General features: G+C 36.1%; 1 non-coding gene across 1 annotated transcript; it reads left to right on the top strand.

Moving 5' to 3' along the window:
- Positions 1–3,705: 3,705 nt before the first annotated feature.
- Positions 3,706–3,777, top strand: TRNAC-ACA (transfer RNA cysteine (anticodon ACA)). The gene has a single exon. It is a non-coding gene; the product is annotated as a tRNA-Cys (tRNA).
- Positions 3,778–14,726: the final 10,949 nt, after the last annotated feature.

The following is a 14,726-nucleotide window of genomic DNA, read 5'->3' as shown; positions in this document are numbered from 1 at the left end:
GTCGTAATAGAGATGTGTAAAGTAGCATGCAATTGTGTAGCTTTAGAGATGATTTCTTGTTGAGGAGCGGATATAATTCAGTGAGTCTTGAGTAGGCCAATTTAAGTTTGTTGTTGATGTCATGTTTCCATGATAGAGGGCGATCTAACTGCACTCCAAGATATTTTACAGCTTCATCCTTTGGTTTGCACGGTATCACGTTGGTTGAAAGATTTATGCATGGAGGATTAGCAGGGCGACACAAAGTAAATATCATTGCTTCGCATTTATTGTGTATTCGAAATGACATCCATCATTCTTGCAGTGGACTCTTCAAATCTTATGCACTTTATTCTTTCTCCTATTATCACTCTTCCCACGTTCTGAACACAGTGCTATAGAAAACATGGACTGAAATTGAGTATGGTTTGAATATTTTTCGTGCTACTGAGGGAGCACGTGTAGAAGCACACTACTGATTGTTTTTGTAAAATTGAGTCGAACTTCCTAATAAAGGTGATAAAAATGCCCTTGCACTTTCCTCTTTCTTTTGAGAGTCGGTTGAAATCGGAGACTTTGGAGAGGATCGCCCGTTGCTATCAGGCCTACATCTGCTCTGCATACGGCGGCTGCAAAACAGGAATCTAATTCTAGTTCTCTTTCTAACGTAAATAATGAAAACGCATTCCTGGGAAAACCGACATGTCGTGCGGACAGGTTCATAGGATTTCTGACGCCTTATTATGTTGGGACAGTCCTGTGTGTCCGCTGATCGATGCCAGGCCAATACCCTCGCCTACTGACAGCTTTCGCTCAGCTGATGAGGGGACAACTTCATCCTGGCCATATTCCCACGATAACGCACTTCCGGATACAGTCCGACTGAAAGCGGGAAAACACAGTGTTTTATTGAATCGTTGTAATCAACAACTAAGATAAACTATGCAATTTAGATGACACATTGCCTCATCAATGAAGACAGCACACATTTTTCTCCAATTAATATTACCATATAGCTTCGATGACAGAGTACATACGCAGAAGAAAAATACTTTCCATAACACAGTAAAGATTAAAACAGCGGTTCCTAAACTTTTAGAAGGCGCAACCCACTTTTCGGGCTAGGCTTTTGTTTGCGATCTTCCTTTCAGAGAATTAAGTCCTTGCAAAATCGAAAACAACAATAAGTTTACTCAAAGCCAGTGGATACCATCCAATAAACGATCGAAATAGAAGTACATTGTGCAATAATTACACGAAATATTTTATGAATATCATTAAACAACAGCTTTTTGAGTATTTTCTGGAAGAAACGCAAAACAATTACGACAGTCATATATGGTTACTAAATACGTTTCTATTAAGAGCAGACTCCACTGAAAATTGTGAAAATTTTCCAAAAAAAAAAATATTCGCTATTTCACGTCTTTAGAATGCATATTTTCAAACCCCAAATGAATTTAGTTCAATCCTGATTACAAATATGTTTAAAAAATGTTTTAAAATTAAGGCTGTAAGGGGGCGTGACATTTAAAGAGCTGTCAAAATTATTTTTTCATCAAAGAATTTTTTTTACAAGTTTATTAAAAATCTAGTAACATTTTTAGTTGGGTTTCTGGAGTCTTGTCAGCCCATTTGAGTTGTGTGGATATAAAGGGAAAAATTGTGACGGTGTCCTGTATAGTTCCTGGGTAGCTCAGTCTGTAGAGCATTCGTGCGCTAAGCGAAGGGTTCCGAAGTCAATACCCGGTCCCGGAACAATTTTTTCCCTTGAACTTATTCTGGTAACATTTTGTTTAAAAGTTGGCTCCCTGAAGTTACTAGATGAATGTAGCGGAGGAGGATTTTAATTAGTATGCGTTATATAAATATTCATTTTATTTCAATCCATTTTTCCGTAAGTTAATTTTTCTTATTCAACACCAACTTTTTATGCCAAATATTAATCAATCTGGATTAAAATTTTTCTGCAAGTATTTATGAGGTAGCTGCATATTTCTATGCATTTATTTTGTAGTAAATGCTGCTAGTTTATTTTATTAATATTTTTAATGAATTATAAAAAAATAACATATTCAAAATTTCGTTTTTTTTTTAGTGAATAAATGAGATATTTCATAAAATAAATGCATAGGAATGTTTCTCTATGTGTTGTGAATGCAACAAAAAGGAAGCTTAAAAATTGACACCTTCTACTAAAAACTTGGGTTTGAAAATAGGCATAAGTCTAGGCCTATAAAAAATAGAGAAATAAAAAATAAAAACTAAAACATTTGGGAATTAACAATTTGAAATTTTATTAGTCTTTTACATAGTAAACATACTCTCAAAATTTGGTTGAAAAAATTATTAGAAATAAAGTTGTCATTTTTAGTGAAGTGTCCCCTTAAACAGTTACGTTCAATTGACTGAAATTTAAACAAAAAAACGAATGAAAAATGTACTGATGGAATGTTAAAATTAGACTTTTTTGCCAGAACATAGATCAGTTTTACACTAAAAATGGAAGAATAAAACGAGCTTCTAAAAGAAAAAAAATGTTATACCATATTCAACCTCATATTTAACTTATGTGAAATAAATTTCTCGTCTACGACTGTCACCGAAACAAAAAACGGAAAATCATCTTTAATTTAAAAATGATTTCATTTTGTAGTGTATGTATCGAATACAGAACCTAGATTTGAGAAGCTGGTTTGTGAAAAAGAGGCACATTTATCGCATATTTTTCTATACTGAAACATTTCATTTTCATGTTAACTTTATTTACGTTTCTTAATACAAAATAAACGCATAATATGTTAACAAGCCTTTTTTTGTTTTACTTTGTAAATCATCTCGCAACCTCGTCACCTCTTTACACAACTCACGAGGGGGTCGCAACCCCACTTTGGGAACCACTGAATAAAAATATCGTAAAAATTTTTAATGCCGGTATTGCGGCAATTTTTAACCCTTAAATTGGCAAAACTTCATTTCTCTTCTAGTTTATTAAACCGTGTCGGACTGTAAAGAAAACAACTATCGCAATGTCCATATTTTATGTGTTGTGCAATATTATAGTATTGTGAAATTTTAATTTTCCTACCTATTTTTTTTTCAATTGTTCTATTAAAATTACAGCATATAGCCTATTAACCTGTTGTATCCTCTAGGACACATTGCCAATTTAAGAGTTAATAAAACATTGCAATTCAATGCCAATGCAAATTCATTTATACATGGTTCTATCGATCTTAACAGAAGTGTACATACGATGAAAGAGTAATGGGACGGAGAAAAATTCTCTCCAGCGCCGGGATTTGAACCCGGGTTTTCAGCTCTACGTGCTGATGCTTTATCCACTAAGCCACACCGGATACCCACCCCGGCGTCGGACAGAATTGTCTCAGATTAAGTTCCAACTCTTGGGTTCCCTCTAGTGGCCGCCCTCTGCACTACGTCATAGATGTCTATGAACGTAGGACTGAAGTCCACACATGTGCTGAGGTGCACTCGTTATGAGTGACTAGTTGGCCGGGATCCGACGGAATAAGGGCCGTCTTAAATCACGAAGTGATTTACGCATATCATATATATTATTTTAATGTACCGAAGTACATATGATATTTCCATGCAGATATTCTGCGTCATCATACGATGACGTAGTGCAGAGGGCGGCCACTAGAGGGAACCCAAGAGTTGGAACTTAATCTGAGACAATTCTGTCCGACGCCGGGGTGGGTATCCGGTGTGGCTTAGTGGATAAAGCATCAGCACACAGAGCTGAAAACCCGGGTTCAAATCCCGGCGCCGGAGAGAATTTTTCTCCGTTCCATTACTCTTTCATCGTATGATGACGCAGAATATCTGCATGGAAATATCATATGTACTTCGGTACATTAAAATAATACTAGTGGCTTGTGCAGAAAATGCTGCTGCAAACTAAGTTCGTTAGACGTTCAAATAAACATTTTTCAGATTTATTTTCAATGAAGGATACTTGTCTTTTTGATAGTTATTTGCTTCCACAATAATGAAACATACTCCCTCTTAATGGATTTTTTGAGGCCAAATACTTTTTCTTGAACCTATCCAACTTCAGTTTTTGAGTTTCAACGCGAAAACGCAAGTATCAATGTCAGGACGATAGCAGTAGCTATTTCAGATCATTGTGGATTGTAGGCAAAAGTTAAAAAAATGTCAGGTTAGCTAAGCTTTCGAACAATAGCATTTTCGTATAGCTGCTGCATGTAGAACTTGACATGTAGAGCGTAAAATCATTTTATCCTACTAAGAGATCTTGCTGAAATGATCTGGAGACTACAACATTTTCTAGGTCTCTTATTTTATCAGTAAGTAATACCTTTTTATCTTTCCTTAGGAACTGTAATTTTTGCGCTCTCTCGAGCCAATACTGAAGACAATGACACATATCAATATCTACACTACACCGCCATTAAGTATATGAAAAAGACCCAACCCCACTGGTTTCATAAGTATAAAAATATTTTGATTTTTAATAACAATATTATTATCTTACTTAAGTTTTGTAGTTATATATAGCATTCACTTAGTAAATTATAGAAATGAAGATCTAAATTAAGATATTTTCTACATTTATTTACATAACCTCAAAACGTTTCTCTTTAATGTCATCAATATAGCATCAATATTATGTACAATTAATGATATTAACTATAATAATATTTCATTTCTAATGGTAATAATATTATCAAACCACCTCAAGTTTCGTAGATTTGAATATCCAATACACAGCTGTACTCAGAAAATTATACACTGCAGAATCAGTTATTAATAACAAATTTAATTGAGCTCTAAATATGTCTGCAATCCTGCAGGTCAAGGCCTTCGTGTAATAGCCTATTGTTTATTGTAGTATGTGTTTTGTTCTGAAATTCAGTCAAGTCGGCAGTGATTCAATAACATTAGTTCTCAAAACTGACAACAGGTGGATTTTGGAAAATAGGAAAATTATGTAGGAAAATTGATATTTCACTGAAAACTACTACTTTTCCGAAAAACTTTGGATGCCAGGCATGAAAATGAGGGGTCACTCATTAAAATCCGTTCAGCCGTTTTCCCGTAATTTCCATTACCAGTTCAAATTATATATATATAGATATATAGAAGTGTACATGCCAAGGGAATGTAATCCTACAACAGTGAGAAGTTTCAACGGCGAATACTATCTTGCTTCGTCTGCGTGTTTTTGGAATTCGCAACGAAAAGTACAAATAGGCTATTTTTTTTAATACTGTAGCTGTTTATAGGAAACATAGAGATTTGACGTCATTAGAAAATGAATTAGTTCTACTAAAATCTATAATATTGAACCCCTTTTGATGAGGGATATTACTTTGTGAAAGTGAAAAAAAAAAAAAAAAAAAAAAAAAAACTTACCATTGCGAATAAGAGTAAGAAAAAATACGTTTCATATTGCCTTATCTGCCACCACGTATGCATGGAAACAAAATTTAGTTGTAGTTACGCAATCGGCGAAGTGTATTTCAAGTTGCGTTCGTGGGCAGAGTGAAATGTGGTCGACGCCCTTCATTACATTTAGATCTGTTATCAGGATGATCTGGTGAAGGGGTTCTGTCATGACATGAGGCACGCTATCTGCACGTGAAGACTACAGTCTGCCAGTTACTGGCATGATCTGGCGGGGTTCTTATTCCGGGTCTACGACCGGACATGGGTTCGAATTTGGCTTGGAATGATTGCCTGAGGTTTTCCCTAACTGTAAAGCGAATGTAAGGTGAGCGCCAGCGGAACTTAGGCGATGTTCCATTTCCCTACCGATCCGAGGGTGACTTCATTTCATAATTTCATTTTTTTTTACTTCGGGAGTGTGTTCGAATCCCGATTGGACTGGTTATCTGGTTCGGATTTTTTTCGAGGTTCTTCCTAACTCCAAGGCTAATATCAGGTATATTTGTAATTATTAGAGCTCTGATATTTGGTAAAATATATTTTATTACTGGGTTGGCATATACAGAGTGATTAAAAAAGAATGGTGCAAAATTAAAGATCTCTAGCGAGAGTGACAACAATGACAAAATATCAATTATTGAGAATGGTGAAAGCGACAAATCTCAAGTTATTGTGTGTTTATTTGCTAGTTCATGTCATCACCACCAGAGACGTAGTGTTGTGCTACACAAGATAACGACTTCGAAGCAAGCAAGAGGAGTTTCGTGTCATGGAATTCGCTCCACAAGGTCGTCTGTGATGATGGTTGGCCTCCCACTGCGCTCCTCGTCAGGCAAATTTTGTCGTCCTGCTGAAAATTGTCTACAGCAGCAAAGCACCATCTGCTTGCTCATGACGTTAGGCTCATAGACCTGGCACAGCTGACGATAAATTTCAATCGGCGCTATGCCCCGTGCATTCAAAACTTTATTACTAATTGCACTTCACACGCGGCGGGAGCTGGAATAGTCCATCTTCAACTAATGCAACGAAGCTACTGAGAGCACTCGGGAAGTTCCGCTGGCGCATGCGCCATGCTAGTACATTACTCTATCACGTACACGCAGTCGCTTCGCGCAACATATGGTTTGCTAACTGTGGGACGAGTGGGAAAGTTACTTTATGGACGTGCCTCGTTTATTTCAACTAGACTGTGACTATAAATTAAGGGCCGTATTCATAGACATTCTTAGCCCGGGCTTCCGGTGGATGATCAGCGAACTAAAGTTTTTTCGTATTCATAAACCAGTGTTAGCAATATGATATGATATGATATGAATCACGTACAAATAACCAGTCGATAGCCGGGGCTAGTTTAGCACGCTCGTAGCGCGGGCTAGCGAAATGTCTATGAATAGCACCCTTAGACTTTATAGTAGTATCACAGTCTACTATATACAGTCGCATTTGGGTGATTTTTTGCATTTCTCGCGATAGTTGCTAGCCGCTTGGAGGAGTTCTAGGAACAATAGACTGTGTCACTGGCATCGTGATCTAATACAGGCCGTAAGGCTGACCATGTGACTCGCTTAACCCGATCACGAAGGGCGGCGTTTCAACCATATAAATTAATTGGAATGCATAAGAAGTAACATATATTGCTCTAAAATGTAGTGTAATTGCATTAATAACATTTAAAAGAATGATTAGGCGTCACTTCAGACATAATTCCTTGCGAGTTAAGGTGTAATATTATTTTTGGTGTGAAAATTACGTTGTTCTTATATGTAATAATAATAATAATAATAATAATAATAATAATAATAATAATAATAATAATAATAATAATAATAATAATCCGTGGCGCTACAGCCCGTGAAGGGCCTAGACCGACCACCCGGCTGCTGGCCTCACGCCCACATGCCGAAGCAGAGGTAGACGATCATCCAACCAGAATAGAGGTATCATGTGGTTAGCACGGTGATCCCCCCAGCCGTTATAGCTGGTATTCGCAACCGGATTTCGCTACCTATCGTAGCTCCCCAAGTGCATCACGATGCTGGATGGGCACCGGTCCCATACACTGGCCGAAATTTCATGAGAAAATTTCTTCCCCCATGAGGACTCGAACCAGCGCGCATTCCGTAACGCGAGTCCTAGGCGGGATGCCTTAGACCGCGACGCCACGATGCGGGACCTTATATGTAATACCTGCCTTTATTTCGATTAAATATTGCGAAATTCTTGTACATTCATTTATACATGATTCAATAATTTTTCAGTTGCACCGCACGGATATTTAGATATGTTGAAATTATAGGTTATGTTTACTGTCCCAGTTGCCCCTTTCTGTCTAATTTTAGTGGTCTCCAATGCCCTGCCATTCATATGAAAATATTATAGGTTATGTTTAAGAGTGGTATGGTAAATGTTTTGTCTAAAATTAAGGAAGGTAGATGTACTAAATTGAAATCACAATATAAATTCTTTTTTATTAAACCTCAAGACAGCTTCCATTCTAAACTTGAAATGTTGACGCGAACAGATTATGTTAACATGTAAAATTCCCCTCACATTAAAATAACACAGTTTTGTAATTATTTCTGCAACATATTATGCAACAAGAAGTAAAGGGAACTTATGGACACATTACACTAAATAAAACTTAGCTATGATACGCAATAAAGTTATAATATAATAATTCACTGAGCTCCATACACTGAAATAGAAAACCCGAACATATATTACGGCCTGGTCTAGATGGAAAAGGCATTGACTATGCCGTATTTCGCATTGTTGTGAAAACTTGTGTAAACTGTGAAATGTTCGTTATCGGTTGTAATAATTGTAAATGGCTAAAATACAATAATTGGAGTAATAATATGGGACAAGGAGACGTTTGTTGCACTATAAATTGTAAGAAAAAGAGGTCAGAGTTATCCTTCTTCGAGAGATCTAGGAAGGTGAGTTTATAAAATATAATATATACTTTATGAAAATAATATATAAACCTTATGTATTTCGTATTTCAATAGTGGAAGGAAGGTGTTAATTTTTCAAAAGAACACGATATCAAAGGTACAATACATTTTATCGTCTGCTAGGGAAAGAGTCTGTGATGAGGCGATAGTAGCGATCCTGGTGGCTAGCAACTATCTATGGATGCATATTTCAACTGTCTATGTTTGCATATTTAGTAAGTATTGACCTTCACAACTGTATACAGGGTGTTTAAAAATACGGGGCATAATTTCAGGTATGTATTTCCAACAGTCTCCAGACAGTCGTATGAGGAACATTGACTTGCAACGCTACCCTTCGTGTGCTGATAGAAGGAGTCATGTTCACAGCCTCCAGAATCTCCTCCTGTACTTCTGGAGTTGTAGATCTTGGTCGTCCCCTTCCCAAACCAGGAGAGTTAAATTTTCCATACTCGCACAGACGGTAATGGAGACGTACAAATATCTTCCGATCTGGGCATTGTCACTGTGGGTACCTCTCCTGGTAAAAAAACGAGCCAGCGCAGCATTGCCGTCCGCCTTACCGTACATGAAGTGTATCTCTGCCAGCTCTTGATTTGAATACATGTCGCACAGTCTATCGCCTACACAACACTGAATGTAACCTTCGCCTCGGAATGAACTGTCAGAGTGCCCTCTTAATGTCTCCTTTGACGGCAACGACCTGCGGAAAGAAAAACGTTCCGGTGAATTTCAATGTTGTGAAGGCCATAACTCGGAAATAAAGCATTTCCGGACACATGTTGCAATGAACTACTTTGATTGTCTACATGTGGGAAATACATACCTGAAATTATGCCCCGTATTTTTTAAACACCCTGTATACTAAACTGTGGTAGTATTAAGTTTTTTTGACTTGTTCCATATTCCACCTGTGAAGCAATGTGTGAATACCATGGAATGTTAATAAATACAATACAATACAATAATAAGACGGAAAACTCAAAAAGTAGCATTTACTGACTTCAATTTTAGCGCCTTTATGCTTGCCTGATTTTATTGTTCATCTATAAATCCAAACTGTAAGCATAGTGACAAGTCCAAATAACATCTCTCCAATACACTGCTGCAACATCCTTTCAAATCATCCTTGCATTTAGGCCTATATGTTTTAATCAAATATGGACTATAGGACAGTTGTGGCCAATACAGCTCTCTTCACTTGCACTTTGAGCATTGATTTAGGATTCATTGATTGGTTACACGCAGCATTGGAACGCCAGGTTACAATGGCTGATACAGGCTACTGTATCTCTGCCGGCGGGGATGCACACAAAGGCCCGTGCAAGTTTTTAAGCCCCGTCGTGTGAATCCCAATCAGACGCCTCCTTTACATCCCGTCCGGTGATCGTGCTGATACTGTACAGGCCTTATCTGCGCCGCGTTATGCTGTTTTATCTACAATGGCCTCGTGCAACGTCATCCCAAAGTGTCTTCTGGTCCACATTCAGCACAAACTCATAAAACACAATTCTGTAAATGTTCTACAGTGTGTTCTTTTTACATTACTATTTATCTTTTCAAATGAAACCTAAGAGGACGCGCAAGCATCTATATGTATTGAATTGTATCCAATTGATTTATTTAGACATCGGAGTAGTTCCGACTGTACAGCAGCGGTGACCAAACTGGGTATCGTGATTACATCGTGTAATCAAAGACATTCATACTGGTAAGGGGAGTTTCCTGTACATTGCTCTCTGTATCGCTCACGTACTGAAGGTAAGCAGTGTCGGTACCATGTCGCTCTATAAACCTTCTGTCTATACGAGCAGGAACAGAAGGTTTCGTACAGAATGGGGAGAGGAATTTATTCGCTGTTCTGTGGGAGAAAATGTAATACGAGTATCAGCAAGTCTTACCATAATTATTCTTATATAAGTGCCTGAATGTATAGGCCTACATCTTCCCTTGAATGATAAAATAATTACTATGCTATATCTCCATTTTAATTCCTTTTTTAATCTTTTGATGACTATTATCAGTTATTTACTAGTTACTAATTTAATAATAATAATAATAATAATAATAATAATATTAATAATAATGATAATGTCAATGATAATGATAATAATAATAATAATCTATACTAATAAAGAATCTATACTAATAATAAATCTGTAGCCGAAATTTTTCTGGTAATTTTCGATTTTCCAAAAATAATTGGTCCTAACACATATAATTCTAGTCTGCTGTCAAAAAATCTGAAAGTTAGAATTTATAAAACAGTTATATTACCGGTTGTTCTATATGGTTGTGAAACTTGGACTCTCACTCTGAGAGAGGAACATAGGTTAAAGGTGTTTGAGAATAATAATAATAATAATAATAATAATAATAATAATAATAATAATAATGTTTTATTTTCGCTGGCAGAGTTAAGGCCATAAGGCCTTCTCTTCCACGCAACCAGCCTTAATCAATACAATACATAAATTTAAATTACAAATATTTTCACTACACTTAAAAGGTTCTCCAGCAATAATCTTCACTACACATTTATTTAAATTTAGATAAATCTATAAGGTAAAGTAGTAACTTAATTTGTGAGCTAATTTAATTCAATGAATTATAATTAATTTAATATTTGAGATAGCTAGTAAAATGATGAAAATTAATTTAATATAAGCTTACTAGGACTATGTTACAGGGAGAATATATATATATTTCTATTTCTATAATGAGAATATTAATGTAATTGTCAATAAGGTGCTTAGGAAAATATTTGGGGCTAATCGGGATGAAGTTACAGAAGAATGGAGAAAGTTACACAACGCAGAACTGCACGCATTGTGTTCTTCACCTGACATAATTAGGAACATTAAATCCAGACGTTTGAGATGGGCAGGGCATGTAGCACGTATGGGCGAATCCAGAAATGCATATAGAGTGTTAGTTGGGAGACCGGAGGGAAAAAGACCTTTGGGGAGGCCGAGACGTAGATGGGAGGATAATATTAAAATGGATTTGAGGGAGGTGGGATATGATGATAGAGACTGGATTAGTCTTGCACAGGATAGGGACCGATGGCGGGCTTATGTGAGGGCGGCAATGAACCTTCAGGTTCCTTAAAAGCCATTTGTAAGTAAGTAACATATATAATTAACCGCCCTGAATCCGAAAATCGCTTTTTTGAAATTTTTGTTTCTATGTCTGTCTGTCTGTCAGTCTGGATGTTTGTTACCTTTTCAGTCGATAATGGCTAAACCGATTTAGCCTATATGAAAATTGGAATATAAATTAAGTTCGTCGTAACTTAGAATTTAAGCTATATGGCATTCAAAATATTTTATTTAAAAGGGGGGTTATAAGGGGGCTTGAATTATATAAATCGAAATATCTCCCTTATTATTAATTTTGGTGAAAAATATTACATAACAAATGTTTATTTAAAAATAATTTCCGATAAGTTTTATTCCATGCAAAATTTTGATAGGACTGATATTTAATGAGATAAATGAGATTCAAAATTACAATAACAACGCCATCTAAGGCGGTGTAATGGAATAAAAAACAAATGACTTCGTCTATAAGGGGCCTTGGACAACAATAATCGAAAGCTATGAAACATACGGTAGCCTACAGAGAATGTTTCTGTGTTTGTATGAAGTAATATCGGAAGCTAAATTAACCGATTTGTATAATTAATTATTATTTCACCATTGGAAAGTGTAGTTTCTCTGTATGGACATAATGCTATAATGTTATCACAGTAACTTCTGAGTGAATCGAGGACAGGTAAGATTAAAATAGCTTCTTATACACAGAAAACTTGATAGGCATTCGTTTCCTGTATTTTCTAAAATAAATGACTGGATCAAAATGATCGCATTTAATTTTTTTAATACAATTTAAATTAAGAAATATAATAAACGATTTATCCTTCTATCAAACACGAATGTTCCTTGGATAAAACGTCCTATTTTAATTATGGAATTACTTTATATTTATTTCTAACGGGTGCAGCGGAGCGCACGGGTACGGCTAGTAATAATAATAATAATAATAATAATAATAATAATAATATAATAATAATAATATAATAATAATATAATAATAATAATAATAATAATAATAATAATAATAATAATAATAATAATAATAATAATAATAATAATAATAATAATAATATAGAGATCCTGACTGAATATTATGTGCTAGTGTAGTAATGAAGTGAGCTATTAAACCCCAAGAACTGAAATCAGCAATAAATCATCGTCATGAAGAGAGAGATGACATAAATAAATGTAAGGAAGCTAGCTATCTAGTGGCGAACGAAACAGCTCGTTTTCTTAAGGCTTACAACGGAGGAGAGTTTTATAAAAGCGTAATGATCAAGATGGCTGAAATAATTTGTCCAATGAAAGTTGTTAATTAATTTTGAAAAACTGCGCATTTCTCGACTAAATATCCAGAAGAGAATTCAGGAAATTTCTGATTGTATTCATTGAGGAATATAAAAAAAAAAAAAAAGCAAGAAAATTTGTATATATAGGCCTACCTATTTTTATTGGCTCTTGAGGACAGTAGTGACATTACTGATACAGCAAAGCTTGCGATTTTTATTAGCGGGTTGATGAAGAACTCAATGTTAGTGCACGAACCACCACTGGTTGTAGTTTTCATGCCAAGTACCTCTCCCCCGTCTCCTTACTTCTTAGACTGTTCCTCGCGTGTAATCATTGCCGTTCGAGATTTGGTCGCCGCTGCTGTACTATGTTGTAGTGAAAGACCTGCCCTTGGGCAGAACACCAAAAGAAATGAAAATGAATTAATATTTTTTTCAATGTATCTGTGACGAAGTCTATTGCTGTATGTCCAATAGGCCTAAGTTGAATTGAATTTAAATTGTTCGCAAATCACGCACTACGTCCTGCTGCATTCTATGCTGACCTGAAGATCGCAACACCGCAGATGCGGCGACCTTCCACGATGCCATTTTTTCCGAGGGTGCTACATGCCTACTAAATCCCTAGTCTGCCGTAGTTCTCTGTGAAAGTCCTTTCTGCTCCCTGGGATCTATGCAGCTCCCCAGACAGATGACATCTGTAGGCGAATCACTGCACCAGGTCTACTGGAATCTTCCGGTCGATCTGAAACTACTGAAGATGATAGATGAATAATTTCGAGGGAAAAATTGTTCCGGGGCCGGGTATCGAACTCGGGACCTTTGGTTAAACGTACCAACGCTCTACCAACTGATATACCCGGGAACTCTACCAGACACCGATCCAGTTTTTTCCCTCTATATCCGCAGACCTCAAAGTGAGCTGACAACCGTCAAGCAACCAACATTGAGTGCACACTAACTCTGTGTGACTTAAGTCGTGGTTTTCTGTTAACGAACAGTGACGTGTATTATAAAAATCAAGCTTTCAGATATAACTCCCTGTAAAGTTGATTTGAATAATTTCGAGGGAACACAACTGGTGACAAGAGAACAGCCCATCATAACACACTACTGCCATCTAGCGGAATATTTCTAATGTTGAAATAGCACAATCACAGTCTAGTACATACAGTCACGAAGCTCAATACGTGGGAAATAATTATGCATCCATAGATAGTTGCTAACCACTAGGATCGCTACTATCGCCTCATCATAGACAATGCGAAATAGTACCGACACAGTCTATTGTTCCTAGTACTCTCATCAATAAGGAGCGGATTCCTATGTAATTAAATATTATTTTTGCGTGTGATAAAACACAATTAACAAAGTTAAAAATTCCGAACATGAAGTTTCAAGTTTTAAACCCGAATTTTATTTCACATAAAAACACATATTTTCACAAAAAAATTATGTAAATACATATTTTCAGGAAATCTGTTATAAACACATAAATCTTGGAGTTTTTTTACTTAAATAATTTTTTTACAAGAACTTTTAAACATTTTAAAACTAAATCAATTATGTCACTCAGAAATACGTTATCTTTTTAAGAATTCTTGGTTGCTTCGTGTTTCTAAGCGCTGTGTGGTGTATCCGTGATCCATTTTTGTAATAGTATCGCCTCAAGTTCTGAGAACTGCTAGGCAGCATATCAGTGTTATTATTAGAGAATAAATTAACGTGGACAAGGAGGAGAGATCTTGCAACACATAATTAGGAATGTTTATTGTTGCTGAAGATGATTTCATTCTACATTTTGTTTGTGAAACACAGCAGATAAGAGCTCGGGTATGAACATTATTTAATTTAAACAAATCTCTCGCCTCTCGCTCATGTCCATCAAGTAAGGCAATACGTCTTGTTGTGATTCCCTATTATCGGGCTTGATCAATCGATATCCTTCAAGATATACTAAAAGA

This window comes from Periplaneta americana, chromosome 1 (assembly GCF_040183065.1).
Source record: "Periplaneta americana isolate PAMFEO1 chromosome 1, P.americana_PAMFEO1_priV1, whole genome shotgun sequence".
NCBI lineage: Eukaryota > Metazoa > Arthropoda > Insecta > Blattodea > Blattidae > Periplaneta > Periplaneta americana.
The sequence above is the reverse complement of the archived record's forward strand: the minus strand, read 5'-3'. Positions and strand labels throughout refer to the sequence as shown.